Source organism: Polypterus senegalus, chromosome 15 (assembly GCF_016835505.1).
Source record: "Polypterus senegalus isolate Bchr_013 chromosome 15, ASM1683550v1, whole genome shotgun sequence".
Lineage (NCBI taxonomy): Eukaryota > Metazoa > Chordata > Cladistia > Polypteriformes > Polypteridae > Polypterus > Polypterus senegalus.
This window is the reverse complement of record NC_053168.1, coordinates 59,199,162-59,226,936: the sequence shown is the minus strand read 5'-3', so window position 1 is coordinate 59,226,936 and position 27,775 is coordinate 59,199,162. Positions and strand designations below refer to the sequence as shown.

General features: G+C 35.8%; 1 protein-coding gene across 1 annotated transcript in view; it reads right to left on the bottom strand.

Moving 5' to 3' along the window:
- dgkb (diacylglycerol kinase, beta) overlaps positions 1-27,269 on the bottom strand; it is a 738,105-nt gene extending 710,836 nt beyond the window's left edge. Inside the window, exon 1 of the mRNA XM_039736618.1 lies at positions 27,070-27,269. The gene's annotated coding sequence lies outside the window, so the exon portion shown is untranslated. The remainder of the gene's footprint in view (positions 1-27,069) is intronic.
- Positions 27,270-27,775: the final 506 nt, after the last annotated feature.

The following is a 27,775-nucleotide window of genomic DNA, read 5'->3' as shown; positions in this document are numbered from 1 at the left end:
AGCCCTTCACCTGCAATTTTAACTTAGTTACAAAGTGATCAAAACTCTCGTTTATATCCTGCGTCCTCTCATTAAACTTGTATCCCGCATTACCCCCGGTCATGACAAACGCCAGCGGCAGCCTGTCTATCAACTTAATTTAAACTTTAGGTTTACACCGTGCTTTGTTTCCGAAGTAGCAGCACTCATGAATATGGTTGTATATTTTACTCGCTCGCTTTTTATTGTTTCGCTGCCTTCTCAATTATATAATGCATGTTTTCTTCAGCACTTTTTGGAGCTCTTCCTGGTTTTCTATGTACTGCGTTGACAGTCAATTCACGTGATTACATGGGAGGTGTGATGATGTCACACGAAACTCCGCCCCCACGGCTTTCGAGCTCAACTCCATTACAGTATATGGAGAAAAATAGCTTCCAGTTATGACCATTACGCGTAGAATTTCGAAATGAAACCTGCCCAACTTTTGTAAATAAGCTGTAAGGAATGAGCCTGCCAAATTTCAGCCTTCTACCTACACGGGAAGTTGGAGAATTAGTGATGAGTCAGTGAGTGAGTCAGTCAGTCAGTCAGTGAGGGCTTTGCCTTTTATTAGTATAGATTTCACAGGGTCTTATATGTTTTCTGACTAGGGGAGGGCTTCTTTAAGGTTTGTTGTGACTCATAGTTGTGCCACATGGCTAATTATGCATGCATTTTGCCAATATAAGAAATCAACCATGCAGCATGGAGGTGAGTGAGTGAGTGAGTGCCAAGGTTCAATTTTATATATTCAGTGACAATACTTTTAATATTCTCATTATGGTCAGGTAGTGTACCCCTCACATGAAAATACTGCATTTTTTTCTTTAAATCAATGTGGTGCACAAATCTGGCTGGAGTACAGATAAGGCAGAAATGCGCAAAGCAGATTGGGCAGCGATGTAAAATGTGAGGTGAAGTAGACTTAAACAGTACCCATGTGTGATAGCATTATGGGGATTGGAAAAAAAAAACTGTTCTTCTAAGTTAGTAGGAATGTTGAATTTCTAGGAATATATCAGGTCACCAGCAAACACAGCATATTTGCTGTGAAAATACAATTTGATTAACTTTGACGATCAATAGTACACTTTACCATTATAAAAATGTACAAGACTGTAGTCCTTAATGTTTCTGTTGTATTTTAATAGTGCATATAAGCTGAACTTCACCTTTTATTTACGTTACTATTATTGTTAATTTTACCAATAAATATATGGAACAGAATATCTTGGTAGGTAAAGTCTACTGATTAACCTTTTAGTGCAAAGCATAGTTCACTCTTACATTCCTGCTCTTCTGTGACTAAACTCATACATGCAAAAGCTTCACATCATTTATAATGTTCAACATAATTTTACTTCTATCATGATTTGTTTGATGTCTCCATTAACAACACTTTATTTAAAGGTAACTAAACAGAGCAGATGAGTCTTTCCATGCTTGTTGAATCCAGGTGCATCTTTCTCTTTTCAAATGAATGACACTATTTCTTAGCAGTTCCTTTTTTTTCAGGATCATTAGACCTTATTCATCAACTAAAAGAAGCAAAACACATGTCCAGTGATTCAAATTATTTCCCCTTTTCTCATTATTTGCTAAATGTTATTAACAGTTTTATAAATAAAATATCAAGTAAATATCAAATTATACTAATGAAATACAGTATATCTCATAGATAGACAGACAGACAGACAGGGGTGGTTTTGAAGCAGTTTACTCTACTCCCTTGTGGTATTTGGAGGAGGAACTCTTGATGCCTCAAAGCATGTTCTTCTTTTTTTCTCACACTGACTCCCAGCCTCTCTATCTCTCTCTGACTAGAAATCAGAGGAACGTGCCCATGTCCAGGAGGAACAATTAACTATAGGAATTTGTGGAATGTTCTCGAAGTTCAAAAATTGAAACATCCAGGCCAACTCCTTCTGGTCAAGTGATCCCAAATAAGAGGGCAACCCATAAAAGTCCAAATCAGTTAACCTCCATATAGAGTGGCAATCTGCTCAGGATGTAACTTATGTATACAATGAGCACTTCACAAAGAGGCTCTAAGGAAAGTGATAGTTTTTCGTCTAATTTGTCTCTCAAGAGAGGTCCATTGTGAGACTGAGAAGACTTAAAAAATGAGAACTAGGCTTTTCCCTTGTAGTAAAAGTTGATTTTATCTTAAACTGTGGACTGTCTGTAGCATGAGTTGTTTCCCATATACTGTATATTAGCCAATTTCTTTCTGTCCAGAAGTTATATTCTGTTGGGCATATTCTGCCTTTACTTTTGCAATCTGCCATCTACTGTAATGTATTTTGTAATGAATGTAGTAACAAAATACATTGCATTTCTTATTTCAACAGATGAAGTATCACAAACATTATTACAACTAATCCTACACCAAATGCTATATAAGCATTTGAAGCAAGAGATAAATTCATAGTATAACTTAATAAAGGAAAATACTGTATATAAAATTATAAATAAATGAGAGTACTTATTTCATCAGAACCCTTTAAACATTCTGGTGATCTTCCCTCACTAATGTAGTGTGAGTATCATGCTGGATGGACCGGTATCCCGACCCAGATTGAAGCCGGTTTTCTGCCAGAAAGTGAGGCTGCAATGGAAGGACAGGGATGGACTGGAATCCCTACAAGGATGGGTATGGGTGCATTTCCAGAAGGGAGGTCTGTGCAGAAGGACAGAGGGTGTCTGCTTCCCAGGGGCATGTTTTCTCTCCTATATACACACAGTGGCAGCATCCCAATGGTGGAACATCCATATGGATACTCGCAGGGTAGGCTAGGAATTGCAGTCCCCTGTATCCTGTTGGGGTTCTTGGGTCCTACCAGGGGGAGCTGCAGAGTATCACTATACCCTCTTTAAAGGGCTTCATCCTGACCTGGAAGTGCTTCCGGTGTGCAATGCTGTGGCCCTGGAAGTACTCCCAGGTCTAGCATAAGTGGTCTAGAGTTGGGAGTTGTGGAAAGAGAAGAAAAAAATATTACTTTGTTGTGCAGCCTGAGAAGGAAGGATGCTAATACACCACCTGGTGGTCACAGTAGCAAAATAAGAGCACAAACAAACAGTGAAAATAAATTAATATGAACATCTATAAAATAGATAAATGCATAGAATTTTTAAAATCCCTCACTGTATGTCTTTTTGATACTAATTTTAATCTGTCTTTAATTGTAACAGAATAACTATTTTATATTAATAAATTTTGCACTTTTCTGCATGACAGAAGTATATAATTATATTGATTCAGTTGCAAAATGAATGACTTTACAGATTAAATTGCAAACACACTAGCCATAAAATTATCAGAACAAGGCAACTACTTCAGTAAAGATACAATCAAGAAAATACCAAACAACAGCATACCTCTTAGTGATGACAAGCTGATTGAAATATGAAGAATCTCAGGAGTCATGAGGTGAAATTTTCTGAAAATAAACTATAGGACATTCACCAAAAAAGATAAAAATCTGGGTACCACAACACAACTCAAAAATGATTTCCCTTTATGTGTATTTTGGCACCTTATGCTACATGTGTTTTCCATATGTTTAGCAAAATTTTTGTCATTTGCTTTTTCTTAATTGTTCAACCAAGATAACTTCAAATTATCTTTTACTGTCTCCTAGATCTGACCCATCTAGTTTAGTGACCCCCAAAATCTATGGTGCTCTGTTAAGGGAAAGAAATATAGATTTTGTTTTCCCAGCCATTGTCATCTGTCTCAGTTCAACACTCTTCTTTAAAGGCTCTCTCTTGCTTTTCCAGTTTTAAAAACACCTAGAGCAGTAGTTCTCATCCTGGAGCTGCAGCCCACTAGGGGGATGCCTTTAACCCTCCAGGGGAGCAGCAAGACAGATAGAGAGAGAGTTGTTAGGAGCACACACTGATACAGCGCATTGCTGCACCCACCACATGACAAACCAACTCAGGATCCCAGATTAGGACCAGAGTGCAGCCATGCAACTGTTGACATCTCAGCACCACACTAGTTCAGATGGCATGGAATCAATGTGAAGTTTTTCTATGGTGGCTGGAGTGCAGGGCTGGATGCAGATTAACGTCATACCCAGGACGGAGCAATTGCACGTTAAGGGCCTTGCTCAGGGGCCCAATGAAGCAGCAAGACGAAAATAATTATAAAATACTAAAATATTTAAATCACTTAAATTTAAGATACAGCAGGGATGTCAGACTTATAAGGCATGCTCCATAAATTTTCAAATTAAGTTAAGGACCTCAAGGACCATTTGTTTTTTTTAAACACTCTCTTCAAAGTTTATTTCATATATACACCAATCAGTCATGGCATTAAAACAACCTGCCTAATTTTGTGTTGGTCCCCGTCATTCTGCCAAAACAGCTCTGATCCATCAATGCATGGATGCTACAAGACCTCCAAAGGTGTCCTGTAGTATCTGGCATCAAGACGTTACCAGCAGATCTTTTATGCACTGTAAGTTGCGAGCCTCCAAGAAGCAGACTTGTTTTTCCAGCATATCCCACAGATGTTAGATCTGATTGAGATCTGGGTAATTCGAAGGCCAAGTCAACACTGAACTCTTCATCGTGTTCCTCAAACCACTCCTGAACAATTTTTGCAGTGTTGCAGGGCACAATATACTGCTGAAAGAGGTCACAGCTGTCAGAGAATATAGTTGCCATAAAGGGGTGTATGTGGTCTGCAACAGTTTTTAGGTAGGCCGTACGTGTCAAAGTAACTTCCATATGAATGCCAGTACTCAAGATTTCCCAGCAGACCATTGTCTGCAGCATCACACTGCCTCCACTGGCTTGCCTTCTTCCCATATTGCATCCTGCTGCCATCTTTTCCATAGGTAAATGATGCATGCATATCTGGCTTATGCACAAGATGTAAATGAAAACATAGCTATTGTAGGCACTTTTGGTGGTCTACAGGGGTCAACATGGACACTTTTCACCAGTCTACAGAACCACTCCATACAGTAAGCTGCGATGCACTTTGTTTTCTGACACCATTCTCTCATGGCCAAAATTAAGTTTTCCATCAATTTTTGCTATAGTAGCTATGGGAATGAAACAGATGGGCTAGCCTTTGCTCCCTACATGCATCAATGAGCCTTGGCCACCCAAGACCCTGTTGGCGGTTCACTGGTTGTCCTTCCTTGGACCACATTTGGGAGGTACTAACTACTGCAACCACTGCTTATCGGGAACACTCTACAATACTCCGATCTAGTTATCTAGCTATTACAATTTGTCAAATTCGCTCAGATCCTTATGCTTCCAACTCATCACCTTTAAGAACTCACTATGTGCCACCTCCTGACATGTGCCATTGTAACGAGATAATCAATGTTATTGACTTCATCTGTCAGAGGTTTTAATGCTGTGGCTGACCAGTGAAGATATAGCAGGATTGCATTTACACCTGCCATTTAAATGCATATCTAGTGTTCTTATCAGGTTTGGAGAGAGAACATATGACCTTTTCTCATATAGACAACAATTCTGGGTTTAATGGTTACACATGTTTATCTCCTCAAACTGCAGTTAGAATGGGAACAAGAATGACCCAAATAGAAAAAGTGAAAAAAAACGATGGAATGGCGTAAAGAACCTGAAGTGTTTTAGAATGATGACAAAGATCTGACAGTTTCATAATGGAAGGGGTAGGTTAACTTCAGACACGCCTCTAAACTGACCGGATTGTTGTAAATGGAGAGAAAACACATTTGCATTTACACTCGTGTTAAATATGACTATCTCTGATGAAAACATTGCAGTGCTGAATCCAGTGGATTCAGTGGCAAAGTATCTTCTATAATTAACTTGTAACAAAAAGTGGGCAGCAACTAATTCTGGGTTCTATAAAAATGTTAAAGCCAAGGCTACAGCAAAAGTTCAAGAAGGTAAATATCATGACCTATTTGGGGGGGACGGGACGGCTTCCATAGTTTCATGGTACACTGGGAGGATGAATACATGTTGGGAGCCGTTTATCTATAAGAAGAGTCACTCTACAGATTCAATTCTTCTTAATTGATGCAGCTCACTTACACTATAGAAACTTTCCAACTGTTTTGTTTTCCTAAATAAACTGTTGATACCAAGTGTGCAGGTATATAAAAAACCCAAAAACTAGCTACAATTGTTACGATCATGTAGACCCTGTTTGGGGATTTTGCAGGCAAATCCTATTTTGTCAGTGCTTCTCCCTATTAAGTAGCTTCCAGTTCTTTATCTTTTTCTTTATGCTGCCTTCAGCACCTAATGCCCGCAGTACATACATATTTGCAGCACACTGTTCAGCCTTAGGGATCTCTCAAATATATCAATTTCCTTAGAGTAGATTTGTTTTTCAAGTGCTTTCCCAACGTGTGCTGCTCTTTTCTCCAAAATGTTTCCAGGAACTCATCTGGCAAAAGTGAAAATGAGGACAATTCCTCAGACAGAGTTATCTTTAGCCAACACCCCATGCTTCGTTTTGGCAAGCAGTCTATCCGGATCTAAGCTCACTTTGGCTATAAGTTCTGTCTCTATTAGGGAACCACTTATGAAGTCAGCATGCAGATTTGTTCAACCGGGAACAACTGAAAAATCAGTTGGCACAGGGGCTTGTTGCAATGCAGACGGGCAGATAAAGGTTACAGACTCAAGTGCTTCAGAACCTGAGGCCTTCTTGGATGATTTTGTTTTCTTCATGCTTGCCAATGATCTTTAAGCCTTCTGTATAATAGCTCAGGGCCAGTTATCAAAATATGTCTTTTGTGTTCAGGCTGTTGGTTTACTTTTATTTAGGCTGCCACACAATCTAGTATAAAAACTATAGTAGGTGCAATAGAGGCATCTCTGGATGCCACACTAACCTGAGACAGAGTTGTGTCTGATGCTGTTCTTCCTCAGGAGTGTCTGTGCATTCACAACTATATAATGAAATAAAATAAACTAATACTGATTGCAGCATGTTGGCCGGTCATTGTGTGTATTTGCAGTGGAGTTTATTTTTTCTCCCTGTGCCTACTTGGGAACTTAATTTTTCCTCCTACATTAACGGGAAGTGACTTTGCAATCTAAAATGTCTTGGGATGAGTGAGTGTGAGTGTGTGTATACCTGACCTATGGTTGTTTTTTACCTTGTGCCTGATGCTGCTATAATAGGCATTAACCGTCACAACCAAAAACTGGGATTAACCTGTTTAATGATGGATGGACAGAATGGTGCTAGAATATTATTTTCACACAATTAATCGATAGATATATGATGAGAGTGGTGAAGTACTAAATGCTGTCATGTTAGGTTAGAGGTATTTTCTACAGTACATTCTGGACAGTTTGGTTGTTATCAGTGGAAAAGTTCTCAAGTACATAATGTGCTTGCACATCTGCAGCAGCACCAACTAATTTATAGCGGATAGTATTGCAGACTCGAAGTAATGTCTTGGGGTCATTCCTCAACCTGATAAGCACATTTTTGTTGGAAACACACTGCCCATGAAGACAACAGCTAAACAACATAACCTTTTCAGCAAATGTACAATCAAGCAGATACACAGTGTGAAAAACAGCATGCCTGTTAATGATGTAACACTGAAAAAAATCAAAGCGGAGATCGAGAATGCACAGTTTTGTGAACTCAAATACAACATATACGACAGATGACCTAAAAAGAAAGTGCCCCTAGGAAGTAATACAATTCTAGAATCACTGAGACCAGTTGTCACCATCTTGAAGAAGGTGAGAAGATCACTACTCTTACCTCACTCACAGTAATGGTGCTATCAGCTAGTCATAGCCATCAACTTGGGAAAGTGTCATTAAGGAACATTTATTTATTTGGCTAACGCTTTTATCCAAAGCAATTTACAACGTTTGAGATACAATTGGTTACGTTTCTTTTTGTTTTTTCCAATTGGAGCACAGGTGGGTGAAGTAACTTGCTTAGGGTCACACAGTGTCAGTGGTAGGATTTAAACCACAACTTTAGGATTTGAAGTCCAAATCCTTAACCACCATGCCATTGCCTGTCTGCCAGGAACCTGGATAATGTTGTGGATGATGATATACAAGCAAATATATGGTCTGAAACTGTTTTAGTTATCTCTCATCCAATATCCAGAAACCTATGATGAGTTACAAGGACATGGCAGATTGTATAGCTCTAGATGTGGCATGGGCTTCTTCATCTTCATGGCCTACTATTGCAGAAAATTTAGACGGTACCTCTAAAGCCACACTAAATAAACTGAATGTTTAACACCCAATATGACCTGCATCCAGCTTACTTCTACTATCACAATTCAGCATTACTCTCAAATATTTTAATTAAGATTTTATACTCATTGAAGGAATTTGTCAGAACAGAACACAGAGAACCTTACCTTAATCTATTTGGATACCGACAAATTCAACTCTTCACCACAACTACTAATAAATCATCCCATCCTCCCGAACAACATCTTCAAATAGAGCTTATTAAATACAAGAAAAAAGGGCCTCCTTTAAGAAAGATTCTACAATTGACCAATAAACTTAGAAGAAAAGTAATCAGAACTCAGAAACACAACCAAATTAAGTCAGCAACTTTCATCCAGTTAACTAAGCTTAATGTGCCTCAGCAGAGACATATTGCTGTAAGGCATTAGGGGTACAGTTTGAGTAACATTCAACATTAATTGTATTTCAAATGTTATGCTGTTGTGATCGAAGATCAATAAAGTTCAGAGAACACTGAACCCTACAGAGTTAGCCTTCTGCTCAAGGAACAGCTCTTCTTATGTATAAACGTCTAGACAAGGAAGTGTGTGTGTCTGTCTGGCCCCGAATTGAGAGGTGGAGTCGGAGTAAGGGCTCCATCTCTGAGGATACACAAGTGAGGCCTGCATGTTGGCAAAACAAAACTTCCGAAGAAAGAGTCACTCGCTTAGCCGCTAATACAGAAGTAAGGCGAGCACGTCAGCAAAACGTCCAAACCTCCAAAGAAAGACACTCACTTAGCCGATAATGCACAAACGATGCAAGCATATCGGCAAAACTAAACCTCCTAGGAGAGAGGTGCCCAGAGTAGTTCCTTTTAATTACCTGAAATCTCTACATTTCAATTTTTTTTCAGATGATTTCAATAGTTTCCAACCCTAACCCTAATTTCTAGTTTCTACAGCACAGACTTACACAGCTAGTATAATACTGCATCTTACATATTTCAGTGGTAATCGCAAATTATTTGTAAAAGGTGTGCAAAATAATGCACAAAATCCAAATATCCTAATGGGTCAAAATAAACATATTTTGCAAGCTGCCAAAACGAGGTGGCACTCTTATTTGCCCATATAACACACCCCACACACCCTTCTTTCCACATAATTTCTCCCATGAGCCAGTTGTGAATTGTTGCATCACAGTCTGCTTCAGAAAGTCCCAAGGCCATCAGATTATGATACATTCTCACGGTCTCAATAGGGATTGCTTAGGCACTCATGCATGTCCTGTGACTGGCTACGCAAATAAATAATCAGCAAAGCCAATGTAGCTATGTCATTGGCATCCCTACAGTACCAATCAGGGAAAAAAAGAAAGTGTAACTGACACTGTACCCGCCATTTTTAGCATTTACTGGAATCTAATACCACATGGGTTAGTCATTTCTGGGGCACTGTTGTTTTGGGGGTAGTGGTGGTTGTTATGGTATATTATCGCACAGAAGATTTCACCAAGATTCTCCTCTTAACAATGTCCTTTAAAATGACCCCTGAATAACTCATTATTTAACTCAAATATATTTGATACTGGTTCTGCCATAGGCAATCTGTCACTAAAGCATCTGGAACATCACAGAAGAGCATGGATTTTATGACCCGAGTATAAAATGTGATGAGACATGGGATCATGGCTACACATTTAATGTCAAATAGGTATTTTTATCACTTTTTAAAGCTGCTAAAATGTTTTTTTTTTGGTTGGGGTAATGAAAGTTTGACAGCAATGTTGTCAATTCCCTAGAAGATGCAAACCCTATCTAAATAATTTTATGTTTATGACTAATGATCATATTTAGAAAGTGGCCTAAAAAAATTTCTTGCAGGATAGGCCAAGATGGGCTATTGATAAAATATTGATAAATTTGAAAAACACTAAAGAACACAAAACATAGCAATGTCAAAGTGGAAACAAATGTGTGATTTCTTTTTGCATCACAGATAATGTAGGTATAGCAGAGAATAACAGATACAATCCCAGGGAGATTGTGCAGAGTCCAGACCACCACTGGCCATGAGATTCAAAGCCACTGTAGCTGCTGGTAGGTAAGGTAGGATCAAGCATGGGTCAAACGCGTGCCGAAAGAAATCTCTCAGTCCAAAAGCTTGTTTTAAAAAGTTAGGTGAAAATTCAAAGCAAACAATCTACACAAGAATAAAGGTTTTTACACATGTAGAATAAAGGGCAAAAAAAGGAAAAATGTTTCTTCTTGTTAAACTTAAATTGTTTCTATACTTAAGGATGAGTTATTTCTCTATACTTTATTTCACATTCAGTATGTATTAAACATATGGCTCTATACGTACAACTGAGCACCTTAAGGCACCGTTTAAAATTGTGTGTCCCCGTTCCTTACACATGGCAAGGCAGGTCACTAATTGAGACTATTCTATAGTCAGAGGGGCAAGAAGTAGTTAGAATATACCAATTCTTTTCAACTTGTGGGGGTTATAAGAACCTCCCATAGACTACACACTAATATATAGGCAAACATTTCATATAACTTAAATACAGTAACTAGCAAATGACTCTTACAACCAAGATACAGAAACTGTGATGCTACTCTTGTTATAGTACTTATATGTGTTATGCATCTTGGTATGCATACAGAATCTGTTATTGGAGTGGTTCTGCCATTTTGTAGAGTATTTGTAATTCTGAATATTGCATATACTGCATGCACAAATAACACAAATGCATTCTCCACTAGACTCAAATGGCAAACTAAAATTACATTTAAAATTTAAAATGACAGAATCTGGAAATGAATGTTAAACTTTTGGAATGTTTTATAAACAATGAGTAATTAAACGTCCCACCAATGTTCAATTTCAGTAGCTGAATTGGAGCTGTGGTGTGGTAGCCACTGCAGGCTTTCTTTCCAACCCAGTTTCCTTTTGACTTTAAGCATTCTGACTTTTCCCAATTTCTAATTTCTGTCAATACAGAAATTACATATTGGATTTGTTTTTAAGTTTTAAATTGAATATAGTATTTGTGTATTAGAGATTTATTTATTTTTTTTTTTTTTGCTCCTATTTTTTAGTTGTGTGTTTATTTTGTCTTTGCTTACTAATAAGCATGCAGATGGCTATGACACAGTAATAATAACCCCCTTCAGCATTTAATGTCATTGGCACCTGTGCCTGCTTCACTCTGTTAAATGCCACAATTTGGATACAATTAACGGAGAGAACACCATGGGGAGAAAAATGAATAAAACTAAAAGAAATGACAAAAGAAACTGTAAAGTATTAAAAGCTATAACAAATAAAACTTTCTGAATTTCTTATATTTTAAATCTCACATTGCTACATTTTTCTGAACACAAACTAAGAGCAGAAATAAGATTGACTAATAAAAAGATGAGATCAAATAATGATAAGAATAAATTACTGGTTTACTATCGATTTCTTTCCTTCACCCACCAGAGTTCTGCAGGACAAAACTTGAACATCATCATTAGTGAGCAAAATGATTCATACAAACTGAATTTTCAACAAAGGCCCGTGTTTTGCTTGGTCAACAAATTTGTGGAAAAAAAAGTGTTTTGCTTCTAGCAAAATGTGTGTAAATAATACAAGAAGAAAGGTTTTTAGGTCCTGTTTCAAAATATTTACATACATTCATTTTGCATATGTCTGCCAGTCATTTAGTATTTAAATAAATAAAAAGAAATAACAGACTAGTTTCCTGACATGTGTAGATATTGTCATGATATGTTCTGGTAATGCAATCCCCACTTTGTCAATTCTAAAATACACCCTAGACTGAAAAGAAATAACACTTTGTGGCAATTGGGGTGGACATACTGTATCCACAACCGGGTCAGCAGGAATCAAGAAACAGTTAATTGCTGAGTAACAGAGCGATGGGGTTGCTGTCTACTGAGATTTTCCAGGGTAGAAAACCCAGTAATGTGCACAGTGGGAAATATGCACAATTTCACATTTAAGAAAAAAATAATTTCACCTTAGCAGTGAACTGGGGGCCTAAATAGCACAGATTTAACAGGTGCGCCACAATTACATACATTGTGCAGCTGCAGAAAAAAAAAACCACAGGTAAACATGAAGTTGTAAACGAGGCTTTAGGAAGAAATACTCCTTGTCATCCACACAAAAACCTGTACAACATCAGGAAAACTCATGTTAGTGGTGTTTTCGTTTGCCAAATGTGAAATCACCTGTAATTTTGATATCAGTTTTGCAAAACTGTGTATGAATCGAAATGTTCCTATTTTGCACATCTTTAACCATTATTATAGATAACCTAAACAGTATTCAAAGTTTTTATCTTAATGAAATAACAAGTAATAATTTTTCATTAGAAGAGTAGAATAAAATCAATGGAAATAATACATAAAAGATACAAATGTTGCATTTTTGGGAACATTGACAAATTTGTCAATTGACAATTTAAGACATCACGAACAAAAGTGAAACCCAACTCTTTGTATTGTACAGGGGGTCCTCAGGGGGTCCAATGTTTCGAGTTTACAACACTCACTCCCATAAAAACTGAAAAAAATTGAGACATGAGAAGGAATAAAGGTAAGGATTTTTTTAGACTCATTTTTTTCTGTTACTACAGTACAGTATATTTATGTCCTTTTTTCTCAGGCTTAGATTTTGTGTTTTTATGTTCTAGATTATGATTTTCCAAATGTGTTAAGATAGGTAAGTGACTTAGGCTAGAGTGTGTTTCGACTTACACCAAAATTCGGGTTACATCACTGTTGTAGGAACAGAACTGTATTGTAAACCGAGGGCCCCCTGTATATAGTATTTGTTTCTCTCACAAAGTGAGTCAATGGTTTAGTTGAAATTAAACTGCTGACAGAAAGGAGGACATTGCAAATCTCTGTTAATAAACATGACTCTAAAAACACTAAAATCAAATTTCACTGAATAATAAGTTTTTTACTGTGAACATTTTGATTTCAGTGGCGGATGTTTGTTAAACATCCTGCTCATTTCAAGTACACTTAATCTAAAAATATAAGAGAGGATGGACTTTAAGAGTACACATTGAACATCAGCAAATGGAAAGGTGTACTGTACTATTAAAATAATCCTGCTACAAATTAATTTGTTTTATAGAATCTAAATGCACTGTTCAGTCCAATTCCAATTCCAGTCAGATTTTAAACAGCAATTTATAATTTCTTGAGAAATGTCATTTATTTGTTGCATTAATAATGCAAGAAGTGACTCAAAATGGATTTTGTATACAGAGAGATGGAGCAAAATGTTCTGCAATGTAGTGGAAATTTATAACCTATATAGCCATTAAATCAATTTGAAAAAATGAAATATATATGCTTTGGTTCAGTCAAAACATGCACTATACTCATGAAATATTCAGGTTTTATTTAACTTTGACATGACAAGCCTTCAACATTTTATTGAAATATTTCTAAACCCCAACTAAACATATACTATACTATTATACGCATGCCTGGCACTAAATAATGCCTGAACATCTTCTGAAAAAAACATTAGATAAAGATCAATTCATTAATGACCCTCAAGAAGGTGCTATTTAAGTAAAAGAGAAGCGTTCCCAGAATAGGGAATGGGGACTGGAGCCAGGCATTGTAGGATCATTCACAGGCTCATACCTTTTGGCCAGGTGACTCACAGAGCCTAGTTAGATTCAGCCTGAAAATGATGTGTGGGGTCTCCATGAGAGTTTATCACCCATAAGGCAACAGGTGATGGTTAGAAGCAATGCCAGTTATGCAATGGTCAAAAATAGAACTAACCAGGCTAGATTTTGTCAAATTAAACTGGTTCTTGTGACATGGACTATAACTTCTCTGGTGGAGAAGGAGCTGGAACTTGTTCAAAGATATAGTTAGACTCATTTCTAAGCACAACATTGGTTCTGTAACCAAAACACAACCAAAGGTGGACTCTCTCTCTGTCTCACTCTCTCACAAGTCCCTTTCTTGGGTGACATACAGATTGAATGTGTTTTGATTTGCAAGAGCATTGCCTCAATGCAATTCTGGGTTGCAGAGTATAAAATTTTAACTGTTCCTTATGTGAATACACAGAAAAACTATTCACTTTATTCTAATATTTAGAAAGATTTTACTTTGTGCTTGTAAGAGTACCATCTACTAACACTTTTAGTTTAGTCTACACTCACAAGGGGATATTGGAACTACCTGGATTGGGAGGAAGGACCTGCCTGATCTGAATCTGAGTGGTAAATTGTTAGTTGGTTTTGTACTAGTTATGGATTGTTCATAACAAACACCTTGGGCCAAAAGCCAATTATTAACTTTTTAGTTCAGTCATCTATTCTGAGGCCACATCTTTTGAACATTTTGGTAAAAATGGTGCTGAGATGTCAAATGATAACCACTTGCTGCTGAACTGGTTCAGATAGATGGAGTACCTGCTTTACAAACCTGGAAAATTTAAAATGGGTAGTGAAGGTGTGTTGAGAACAATTAGGGGATGCCTCTGTTCAGAATAAGTAATTCCCACCTGTGCGAGAGCTTCTCCTCGATCTCAGGAGAGGTGACAAATATAGATCATGAATGGACCATGTTCAAGACCTTAGTAGTTAAAGCAGCTTCATGGAGCTATGACCAAAAGGTTGTTGGTATTTGTAATGGTAGCAATCCTAGAATCTGTTGCTTTGACAACTGCCATAAGGAATACTGTCACATTGAACAAACAGGCATTTCATGCAATGTAAGCAGAAGGGTCTCCAGATTTGATTAAGAGATATCAATAGGCCATACAGGTGGCATTTGTGGCTGTGACTCGAGCAAAAGCTTAGGTGGGGGTGGATTTTGGTAAGTAAAATGTCAATGACTTTCAAAAAGAACCACTGGAAAAAGATGTAGCCACAGGCAGGACATTGCATAATCATGTTTTCCAAAAGGGAAAAATACAAGTAGGACATATGGCAAGAGGAGCTACAGTAAGTGTTTGGCTTCAGTGGTGGAAAGATGTATTTTCTTGATGTTCTTTGGATCAGTTCAACTCTTAGTACAATAACGTCAATGTCTTATCTGCTAATATTTACTTAAAGATTCTGAAGAAATATATTAATTCAAAGACTACACAGACCCTTTCTGGTCACCCGAAGGGTAAATAGACATTTTAACTAACCTGTCATATACCTTGGTTTTCTCATTCAGCATATTTGAGTACAATCAAGATTAATGAAAAATATCTGGGTTGGAACTTTCCATCCTCATCAATAAATTATGAGGTGCATAGATTATCATGGAGCAATAGTATGGCATCACTTCTGCACATAACAGCTGTACCACCTGCTCTTAACTGATTCTAGGTTGGTGTGTCAATGCTTTTGTTCAATACATGTGTATACTATAACAATGTAACACACATATATTTGTATTTTTTCCTTTTCTGGCATATCATATTTTAAAAAGCAGCACTAACCTTTGTACGAAACATTTAGTTGATCACTTCCTTATGAATTAATGGATAAATAAATGGATGGGTGAATGAACACAGACAAAGCAGGAGAGCATAATTCTACAGAAATTTACACATGCTTTGTAATGACATGTTTGTTTAGCTCCATGCGTCCACCAATAGGCATGGTAATACATTTATAAAAAATAATATGTTAGTATATTAATGTTTTATCCATTTATCCATCCAACCATTTATTGATCACATTTAATCTAGTTGTAGTGCCCTACATTGACAACATTGGATGAAAAGCAACATCTAGAACCTAGGCCTGACTTCAGGCACACTTATCCAACTGTCCACACTCATTCATACCAGGCAAGACATCCATCAAGCAAACTAACACATCTTTCTTAAGAGAGAGAAGAACTGGAGAACACGAAGAAAGACCCAGGCATACATAAGAGGAACATGCAAACAATGCCAGAGGATGGCTTTAGGTCCATTCTCCTGAAGCTGTGAGGCTTCACTAGTAATCTTTGTGTTACTGTGCCTTCATAGTATTAAAAATGATTTGCTAATTTTGAAAATAAAAGCAATTGCAGTGTGCCAAATATATTGTTTATATTGAATGCATTTTAATAGATTTATTAAGTAATTAAATCTTACCTTAATATTTCACATGGTACCATTTATTTTAATTAAGGGAGTTTAACATTAGGAAATAAGTCATTGTTCATAGTATGTGATTTCCTATTATGCACTGTTGTATAGTAACCAGTAATGTTTTGAAATCTTTGAAGAGCAGACTGGTGAGCTGGTGAGCTCAGTGTTTACCCTGCAGGGATTGTTATCCTGCCAGACCCAAAAGTCAGAGCCACTTAATGAAAATACAGTAGCTTGAAATGATGAGCCTGAAAGAGGTCTGCTAGTTCTTGAACCACCCTGGGCTAAGAGAGTGGGAAGTTTGACAAGACAGTAACTAAATCAGGAAGACTAAATTGGAGAGATACAATTAGTTCTTGAAAAGACCTTGCATTATATGAAATAAATTAATAAAAATAGAATAAAAAGTAGTATTTTCATGGTTAATGATGTTAGACATTTACACTAATGTGGTATTAAAAGAAATGACATTGTACATCATAATTTGTGAAGACTGGTTTCTCTTGCATTTGCAGAAAATTGTTTTTCAGCATTTTTTTATATTTTTTTGTCTATCAAAGTAAATTAAACATACTTTTATTATTAAATGTTCATGCTACAATATAAATGTATAAACCTGCATATACCCTAATTTCATATTTTTAAATGTATCATTATAATTTTAATTGTAATGGAATATTTTTAATTTTCATTAATTCCAAAAGGAATTTTTTTAATTTTCATTAATTAGAAGTTCAAAATATGTTAAAACAAAACCATAATTATAACTACTGTACATGTAGTAGACTCTTCAGATTTTGATGCACATTTTACTTCAATTAACACTAGAAACCCTGAAGCCTACGAAAAAAGTTGTAATCCCAGGCCATCTTAAATTCCTTTGCACCTCTCCATCAGTGTCTTTGTTTTGCAACTGTGTCAATCAGCACAAGCTTCAAGCAGCCTGCTATCCCATCCACCGATGCAGCTGAAGTTCTCACAACTCAAATCTATTTATCTGGGTGTGGATGACAGGAAATGTGAGGCAAGAAATATTGACCACATAACTAAAACAGAAACCTTTTTCATATTCTACTAATAATGGGCAAAATGCTGACGTGAAGTGTATAATATTTGAAGTCCAAATATCAAATAAACACTTTCACAAAAGGAACAGGTATAACACAATATATGCACTTTTTTCCAGGAATATGAATATAACCGATGAAAAAGAAATTGGATTAGGGTACAATGCTGACACGTCCACTTGGATAGTGCAGAAGTAAGAAATGCTGTCTAATAATTAAGAGGTTGCGGGTTCAAAAAGTGCATTTGTTTTGTTATAGTTTAGTTATATAGTTTAGTTAAATTAACTACTGCAAATAGAGTTTTAAATACTGTATTGTTACTGAGAGAACTGACTTAGTTTCTTTAAATGTTCTGATGTAAAGCATTTCTTTACTTTCAGTCATATTAAACTGTGCTTTCCAAATCTTAAATCTCATAAACTAAAAAATACCATGTGCACATCCACAAATTATAAGTTTTTGTATGATAAATTGGTACAGTGGTAAGTCTAATATTGTAGGTTGTTTAATGTACATTAATTTTTGGAGTTGTCAGGGATTTTGTGCATTATCTCCTGTATTTTCCGAATTATTGAGTTATTTTACAAAAGTAACTGATTCTAATTTCAAAAGGTGCTATAACTATTTATAATTAGAAATACCAGCTCTATACGCTTCTTCAGAGATACTGCATTCTTTAATGAAGCTGAAATAGTTAATAGAATATTTAGTAAAAAAATTAATTATATAAAATATTCTTTCTATTTCAAATAACCCTGAAAGACTGTTATGTGTGTAATGCTTCGTGACATAATAATAATTCTTTATACTTTTATGTAGTGCTTTTCTCACTACTCAAGGCTGTTTACATAGTGAGAGGGGGGCCACTTCAATCACCACTAATGTGCACCATCCACCTGGAAGATGAGACGGCAGCCATTCATATGTCAGTAATCTCACCATACTTTAGTTGTTATTTTGGTATTAGGTACACTGTATTAATCCCTGAGGGGAAACTGTCTTTTTGCATGATCAATGCAGTGTCAGCCATTGTAAAGAGCAATTTTTCAGGTTAAGGGCCGAGCTCAAAGACACAACAGCGTAGGATCTCTTCTGGCAATAATAGGATTTGAACTAGCAACTTTCCAGATACTAATGCATATCCTTAGCCTCAGAGCCACTATTAGGTGGTGAAGGGGTCTGAGAGATAGCAAGATAGATAGATAGATTTAGAGACAGGGGATGATTAGGAGATCAGAATCACTAGGATATGGAGAGCAATTTATCCAGGATATCGGGATACACCCTACTCTTTATGAGGGATGCCCCAGGGTCTTTTTTGACCACAAGAGTCAGGACCTTGATTTCTCATGCAAAGGATGGCACCATTTTGCTGCACTGGGTCACACATTCAAACCACAGGGTAAGCTGCCCCCTGCAACACCTCTTCCAGCAGCAGTTGAAGCTTTTCCTGGTTGACCTCCCATCCAAGTACTGGCCAGTCCTGAACATGCTTAGCTTCATGTGAATGACCTGGTCTGAAGTGATTCTGCTATGGTTGCTGGTATAAACATTATTAAGCAAAAAATGAATATTATAGAAAATAAGCATTGCAATTTTTTCATTGTTAAAGTGCATTGTGAAATAATCAAAAATCTAAAGTACGGTATTCTCTTCTGCAAAGCTGAGGTAAATTCAGCACATTTTTGTATAGCACTCTTCATTGAACACAGACTCAAAGCACATGCTAAATCCACCATACTTACTGTACATACATAAACACACTAACTTAGTTAAACACAGGGTAGATCAGAGCAGCTTACTTTAACATAAAGAAATAAAATGTATAAAAAACAAAATTATTGTTATAGTAAAAAAGCATTGTTATTAGTAAAAGTGGCTACTTCTATTGTAACATTATTGCTCTACTTTTCTTGTAGTGAAACCAATGTATGTGTATGCGTGTGTGTGTGTATAAATATATATATATATATATATATATATATATATATATATATATATATATATATATATATATATATATATATATATATATATGCACCCCCACACGGTATCACTGTATGTAGTATAGTTTTGAAAATAAAAGAAATTGACAAAACAATTTTAGGGGTAATGAAACTTCAGGTATACAGTGTATAATAAAGATCAACAAAACAATAACAGTGAGAAAAACCTAAAAGATAAAATATAAAATAGTTAAAATTAAACTGAATGATGAGCAGTAATGAAAATTCAGATCAATGATAATTAAAATGTTTCAAAATTAAATTAATTTAACTAATCCTTTTGCCATTAGAATATACAAAGATTCCAAAATGTTTATTTCACATTGTCTAGCTGTGTAAAGTGAAAGCCAACGTTTTAGTCACCATGGTAATTTTCTGTTTTTTGAGGTATCTGTCTTTAAGAGTCGACAGGAAACCACTTTTATTTGGACTCATACAAAGGAACAGCGGGCAGGCCCCCATTTCCCTTCCTTGCCAATTCCTCACTCATTATTTTAATTGCCTTTATTCTACTTATATTGCACTTGTATAACAGTTGCAGCAAATTGGGAGGCTTGGTTCAATTAGTGCATGCTTCTTTTGAGTAATGCCTCAAATTCTAGCTTTAAGGTAAGCTTTGCAGAATATATGAACATGTACAGTATACACATGGGCATTATTACATAATACAGATTGAAAATCATATACCTCTGTATACAGTACAATAGACATCAAAGTCATGAACACCCAGAAGAAAAAATATTTCTACCTTAGGGATTCTAGTGACCAAATGCATTATGTCAAAAACATAGCTTATGCATACTGTATTCATATGTTTTAAAGTAACAGGGGATAGGGAAGCACGTGGACATTGTTTCTGGTAGATTTCATGATAGTAAGTAAATAAGGATTTAACGTGTCATTAAGTATGCTGCTGGTTTTTTTAATAATAATGTCGAGATTATCATGATAATTTTGCATTTTGTTTTGAAAGATACATTTTGTCTCTGATAGATGATAAAGTAGTCATGATGTGCATTAATTCTATCACTGTCTGTGTGTGTGTATGCTATTATGTGCTGTATTAATTCATATACGTATTTACTTCTAATTTATTATTTAGTTATCTTTTGCACCAGAACATAATATAATATGACATTCTCCAACCCACTTAATCAAAACACAAGGTCTCAGAGACCTGAGCTGATGCAAGAAGGCAGGAACCAACCCTGGCCCACACTTACACTCAATCTAAAATGGAGTCAGTTTTAAAGTCTTTTGGCACCCTGCCCAGGATTGGTTCCTGCCTTGTGCCCTGTGTTGGCTGGGATTGGCTCCAGCAGACCCCCGTGACCCTGTATTCGGATTCAGCGGGTTAGAAAATGAATGAATGAATGAATGAAAGATACTGTAACAGTCAGGGATGTGGAAGGAAAACCACAGTACCCATTGGAAGATAAAGGATAGATAAGGAGTAGATTCATCAAAAATAGAAATCCTCGGTACACACAAAAGCACAGATATAATGCTAATTGTTTTTTTTATTTTTTATTTTAGAGAATGGTACACTGTTCAGCAGTACCATACTTGCTGTATTTAAAGTTGTGAATATGGTATAAGTTGGGGGAAAATGTCCAACATGTATCATGAAAAGTAAGTGTGACTGATATAGAATTCAGTGTAAGAAGTATCTCTTGTGACAAAGAATGGATATAAAGGAGTTAAAAGAAAAAAATTAAGAACCATTCTTTTGAAAGCACAGTGGTAGTGAATCACATCTCCAAGATGGTAGAGTCAATTAGCAGCCTGGTTATGATGTGCTGTGTGCAAGTCCTACCTGTGTCTTCTTATGGTTTCTTTCCCATTCCAAAACTTGAGTGGTTAACTTTATGTGTGTGAGATGAGCTTGAGTTTCTGAGTGTCATAAAACTGGATTAACCAAGTTCAGAAAGTGCATAAATGTATAGATGGATGGCCTATTCTGTTGCTGTGCTTCTTATACTATTTACATTTTTAATTAGTGGGCGAACCACATTGCATTTCAGACAGTTACTTTTCTATATTTTTTTTTGTTTGTTTGTTTTTGGCACAAAACAGATAAATAAACATTAGGTGGGAAGCTCATAAGTGCCGATAACTGCACAGAAAAGGTTGTGATCCATTAAGAGCGTGCACTTTTATCATTTGTATAGCAAAAACGAATTGCTCAGCGGAGGGAACTATTTTGAGCTTGAGATTTGATTAGGACCCAAAAATATAAATTACAGAACTTGAAATGATTCTATCAGTCATTTAATACAATTTACATATACCAATAAGTGAAATAAGTGAAGGAAACTCTACATTGTCTAAATTCAAAGCATATTTTCTATGAAGATGTACTATACTTTAAACGTACAGTGCCACTTTAAGTGTTATTTTTAACACAGTGGGCTTTACTAACAGGTAAAAGAATGGCAGAAATATTACTTTTTATCAGATCACAGAGGTTTTCTTTACTAACAGTCTTTGGCAGCCTTCAACAGTTTTAATCAATTAGCTACTACTGCATTTTATATATGGATATGAAATTTTAATGATACCCTTTATCCCAGAGCAACTTAACTGAAATGATATATATATCATTCTTACTTTTTCCACTTTTTTGTTTTGAGATAATGTTTATTAAAAAAAACCTCTTTATCTTAATTACGACAATAAGGGGAGAATAGAAAGACACTTTGATTCTCAATTGATGCTTCCTGATCAAACTATTTTGAATATATAATTCCCAGGCTAGATCAATATTAACATTTGCGTTGTTATCTGTCCTTTTGATTTTGTCTTTTGAGTAAAATGTTTTAATTTGCTAATAGAATTCCTTTAAATATGTTTGATAAGTACTCTTGCAATCTAATCAGAGGAGTACTTCTAAATAAAAGCATGATAGTGCATAATATGAGAACTTCCATGTAAAATGCATTTTAAAATGTGTGTGTGATAACCCTAAGTTTGATCCAGCACACAGACATTATCATTTATTTTTTTCAAACGAATAAATTATAATGATGAAAGCAGTTACAGGATTACAGTATATGGATTATAATTTAGTTTTGTGAGGACCTACTTAATGAAAAACCTGATCTGTGGTGAATCTTATTTTGTATTTATACCATTTTCATAACAGTTTAGTCGGCCAAAGTATCTGAAAAAGACGAATGATACGTTCTCAAAGAAATGCTTGCTAAACTAACAGCTACACATTTTGTGATTGTTTACCTATGGCTAGGATTAAAAGTCCAAAATTGTATTAGTGTACCTTAAATGACTTGAATGAAGCCAATGTAACAATAAAAACAAAACAAATTCTACTGACAATATGACAAATGATGACATAAAATACTATAAATATTTTTAATTTTCAAAATAAAACAGAATTAAAAGATGGAATTTAAATAAGTTCCTAGGATTCAATTTCAAACTATATATTAGTGAAAATTTGAAACACAACAGCATTAGAAAAATATTAATTAAGTTACATAGAATTAGCTATTATTTTCCTCTACACAATGGTCATCTCTCCCTAGAAAGTTTGCGATTATGATGACTCCCCACCACTCAAATGTATACAATACTATTTAAGCATTTCATAATTTGAGTTTTGGGGTAAAGGAACACCCTTCAAAAAATCACAAATACTAAATTGTGCTCAGATTCATAGATACACAGTAGGCTTGCTCAATCAGGGATGTTGACAGTGGAAGTGAAGTTATGCATAGCTTATTAAAGGCAAGGATGAGACATCAATTTCCAGGAGATTCCCAGAAGTTCTGGAAGACCTGGGAAATGTGCATACCTCAATAATAAATGTAATGAATTCAGCTCATATATAGGTAGTGCAGTTCCTAATGATAAGCTTCAAGATATGTGCAAATTTACATATACAATATACTTAAAGCACAAAATAACATTCTGTGAAAGTGAAATGAAGTGTACAATGTGCTTAAATATAAAAATATATACACAAACATAATAATACATAATCTGAAAACATAATGAAAAACACAAATCTATGGTTTTGTGGTTATAATGGCTGGATTGACAGCAATTACTGTAAAGTCGAAAAAAAAATTTCAAATGCACATGTATACCAACATGTATATCAAGTGCATTATAATAAAATATATTTTGGTTATTTAAGTTTTTCATAAAGAAGATGCATTTCAAATTTTAAAACTCATAAGCACTACAGCTCTTCTTCATTCATCCAACCATTGATTTTTTTTATAGTATGATTTTTCCCTTAAAGATCACATGAAGCCAAAGACTAACCCAGCAACATTCAGCTCCTGACAGAAACCAACCCTGGACAGAACCTCATTCCAGACTCTATCCCAGGTACACAGCCACGCACAGTCAAACAGGAGAATCTTTAGTTATCATAACACATAAATATAAAGGATGTGTTAGGAAACTAAAGTACCTGGAGAAAGCCCATAAATTCACATGGAAAATATACATATTCCACATAGGCACTCTAGCCCCATAGATCATTAATTTAAATGTGAAAATAGACTTTTTTCCTAAATGCCATACATTTTTCAATAGTCTAGTTCACCTTGTTTATTATCATATATATTGCAAATACAAAACTCCTTCTCCATCCATCAATATACTCATTCAACCATCCACTTCCTATTCTACTTATGCGGTCCTTGGTCGCAGGGAGCAGGTGCCTATTCTGGCAACATCCTTCACTACACACAATCACGCAGGCAACTTCAATGGGCCAAATTAGAGTCACTCACTATTCTGTATGAACAAAATGTAAAGATTCAAACACTTTTTGACACATCTTGATATTATGCCAAGTTTATAAATGTTTAATGAGTTTCCTTAATTTATAATGCAAGGTGTAGGCTATACTTACATACTTTGTATATATAGCAGGTCTAGCACAATGATTACTTCACTATATTTACCTAAAGTGTTATTGTGTGTGTGTGTAATGAACATGCACTCTCCCTAGGGCTGTTCCTAGTGCCACCGGAATAGACTCTGGTCCTTCACAACCCTAAATCAAATTAAGTGGGTTTAAGAGTAAAATGAGATTATTACAATGAAAGAAGCATATTAGCACAGTGGATAGTGCTGCCCATTCATGGATCCAGTGTACTACATTTGATTCCTGTAACTGGCCATTGTGTCCATGTGTAGTTTGCATGTTATCCCTTTATGTCTGCATAGCTTTCACTCCCACATACTCAAACACATGCAGGTTAGACACAGAACTCTTCAGTTTGTGCAAAGCATTAACAATTAAACTAAAATTGTACATCAGCCCTGCGGTGGGCTGGCGCCCTGCCCAGGGTTTGTTTCCTGCCTTGCACCCTGTGTTGGCTGGGATTTGTTCCAGCCGACCCCCAAGACCCTGCAGTTAGGATATAGCGGGTTGGATGATGGATGGATGGATGGATGGATGTACATCAGCCACATACATTGCCTAAAATTGATCCATGATAAAATCCGAATTGTAAACTTGGTCAACACGTGGCCATCTCACTAGGTCATATACCTTGGGAGTATTCTCCACTCCTATAATTTAAAAAATACTCCCAATCCTTTAAAATCAATATTTGGAATAACACCAGATGACAACATTATCCAAAGTGAAAATCTATATCATATAAAAAGAAGACTAATCCATCTCACATAACTCAATGGAAAACTGTTTCTTTGTATTATATAAAATAGGAAAAAAATTAAATTATCTGTCTGAGAAACAGTTCAAAAATGTTTTAGAATTTAGCAATAATAGATGACTGTTATCTTAAAATAACTTGCCTGGTCTTGAGTTGACTTTTGCTGCTGTTTTAACATTGTATGTAAGACAAATCATACTCATTGCTGGCTGATGTGGGGATGGACAGGAAGCGTTCTGTGTCTTCTATTCAGTTTGATGGATTATTTTTTTCTGTTTTCTTTTGGTGCACAGCTGTACTGCTCACATGTCATTAGTGTATCACTGACTGAAAAAAGTGATACTGAATGCATTTTGTTGTTTTACTCTCTTAAAAAAATATTTGTATTATTTTTATTATGCATGAGTGAGCCCTGTAATGGACTGGCACCTTATCCAGAGTTGATTCCTGCCTTGTGCTAGCGCAGCTGGGATAGGCTCAGGCTTCTAAACTCTGAATTGGATTAAGTGGGTTTTGAGAATGTTTTTTGATTATTACAGTGTATCTATACTTGAAGAACTTTGACATCATCACTATGTAAATTATTACATTTCACATGGCTTAACATTACATTTCTAAACAGTTGTCTGTGCAAGATATGATAAAATTAATAAATAATCCAAAAGGATTTATATTAAAATTTGAAGTCATTTTTGATGGATATTTATCAGAGCTTTATAATTGCTTTATTATTCCTATAATATAATAATTAGAAAACAGCAAAGCCTACATGTATCTTATCATTGGATACACACCATATTATAAATCTATTGGAATAAAGTTGACAGGTAATCGCTTTTAGCATTTGTATACGAAGTTGACACAGCCGATAGTTTGGGTGTGCAGCTGTTTGCACATGCTGTAGAAAAAGCCTTAGAGTTTACAGCTTTCAATTCTTCATAAGCCAGAGTTGCTGACCAACCCAATTAACACTTGTCATGGTCATGTGAACGCTAACAACTGTTCTCAGCTAATTAGCACAATGTATTAAAAGCCAAAGATTTCTTCATTTTGCCAGAGCTGCACTATGTAAAAATGATTTTTCCCCCCATACCTAATCCTGCACAGTTTCCTAAACAACTAGAATTGATGGCCACAAAACACCTGATCACAAACACCGCTCTTGTCAAGTAATCACAAATGAGAGAACGATGCAAGTTAAATCATCTATCACGTGTAATGAATTTCACTGCCCCATTCATAATACGTGAGCTTTGTGGGGGATGTGTGCACATACTGTAAACTGAATGGAGCACTCTAGACTATCATCAGTATAAAAATATACACCATTTTAGGTGTAGTCATTAAACTACAATACTTTTTCCTCTTGCGTATTTTGCTTGCATGTACTACTACAATATTCTTTTTGCATTTTACACTCTCACGCAGCACAGCAAGGAATCTCCTGTAAGAAGTCTGTACTTTTGATCTCTCCTTCTAATGTTATACATTTTATTCTGTTTATCATACCTTCCCTTTTTCAGACTCACATTGAATATCTTATTAAGCATAGCACAGACAATCATTTTAAGAAAGAAACAGGTTGACAGCTGACTAACTGTGGTCATAAAGGATTTTAAAATAGTGCTGTAAGATAAAACAAATGGACTTGGTGGAAAACAAGTGTTTCGCTCAGCCTTTTAAAGTAGTTCTTTTTTTTTTTTTTTTTTTTTCCTCATCTGTGATGCTCAGGCTTTGAACTGCACCATTCTTCTCAGGAGGGTGCCTGCTGATTGTAAAGACAGCTACAAATACTAGATGATGACTGACACATATTGAAATCTACTAATATTAAACCTTCGTCTCACAAGCAAAGCCAGGCATGCAAAAACATGTCTTTGAACAGATACACAAAAAAAGCAAGAACAATAATCTCTTAGCACAATGGCAACTGAATACACCCATGAATTCAAACACTATGCAGGATTTTATTTATGTAGCAACAGCAACTTACCTAGCAGACAAAAAGAACAAGATTTAAAAAAAAAAATGAAGCTAGAAATGTATAGCATTCACACCAAATGTCTCTGTTCACCCTGCGTATGTGGGCTTCTCCATCTTCATTATGCAGTTCTCTTTTTTCGCTTCTTTTATCAATAAAACAAGCAAATGCAGTGGGATGCTGCAGACATTAGAGAGGCACTGAGCGTGTGTGCTGTGCTGAAGAAGTGTTCCAGTGGCTGTGTAATTATCATTTCCCACACTGCTACTGACGTCACTGCTGGCCTCCAGGAGCTCCTCGCACTTCCTGATTGATTGTCCTAGGCTTCAGCACTTTAGGAAAGGGACAGAGACCAATCTTATCAACTTGTTTTTTTTTTCATGGACAAGTGCAGTCTCACAAACAATGTAATTCCTGCAATTATTATCAAAAGTGCACCAAAAGTGTGTCTGCACATCAACCTATATAAATCATTCAGCACTAAATCCTAATGAGAAATTTCAAGTTTCAGTGCAATTGACAGATCATGCATAGAATGAGCCATTATGTGTTTGACCTTTAAAAGCCATTTTTGTGTTTTTTTTTTTTTCCTTAGTTTTTTTCCTGGTAAATTGCATATTATCTATTCTGGGGTGAGTTAAATTTCTGTATAAAAGGTTCAATGAATTCATCTCATCACTCCAAGGTACTAACAAAAGCAGATTAATAAGAATATCAC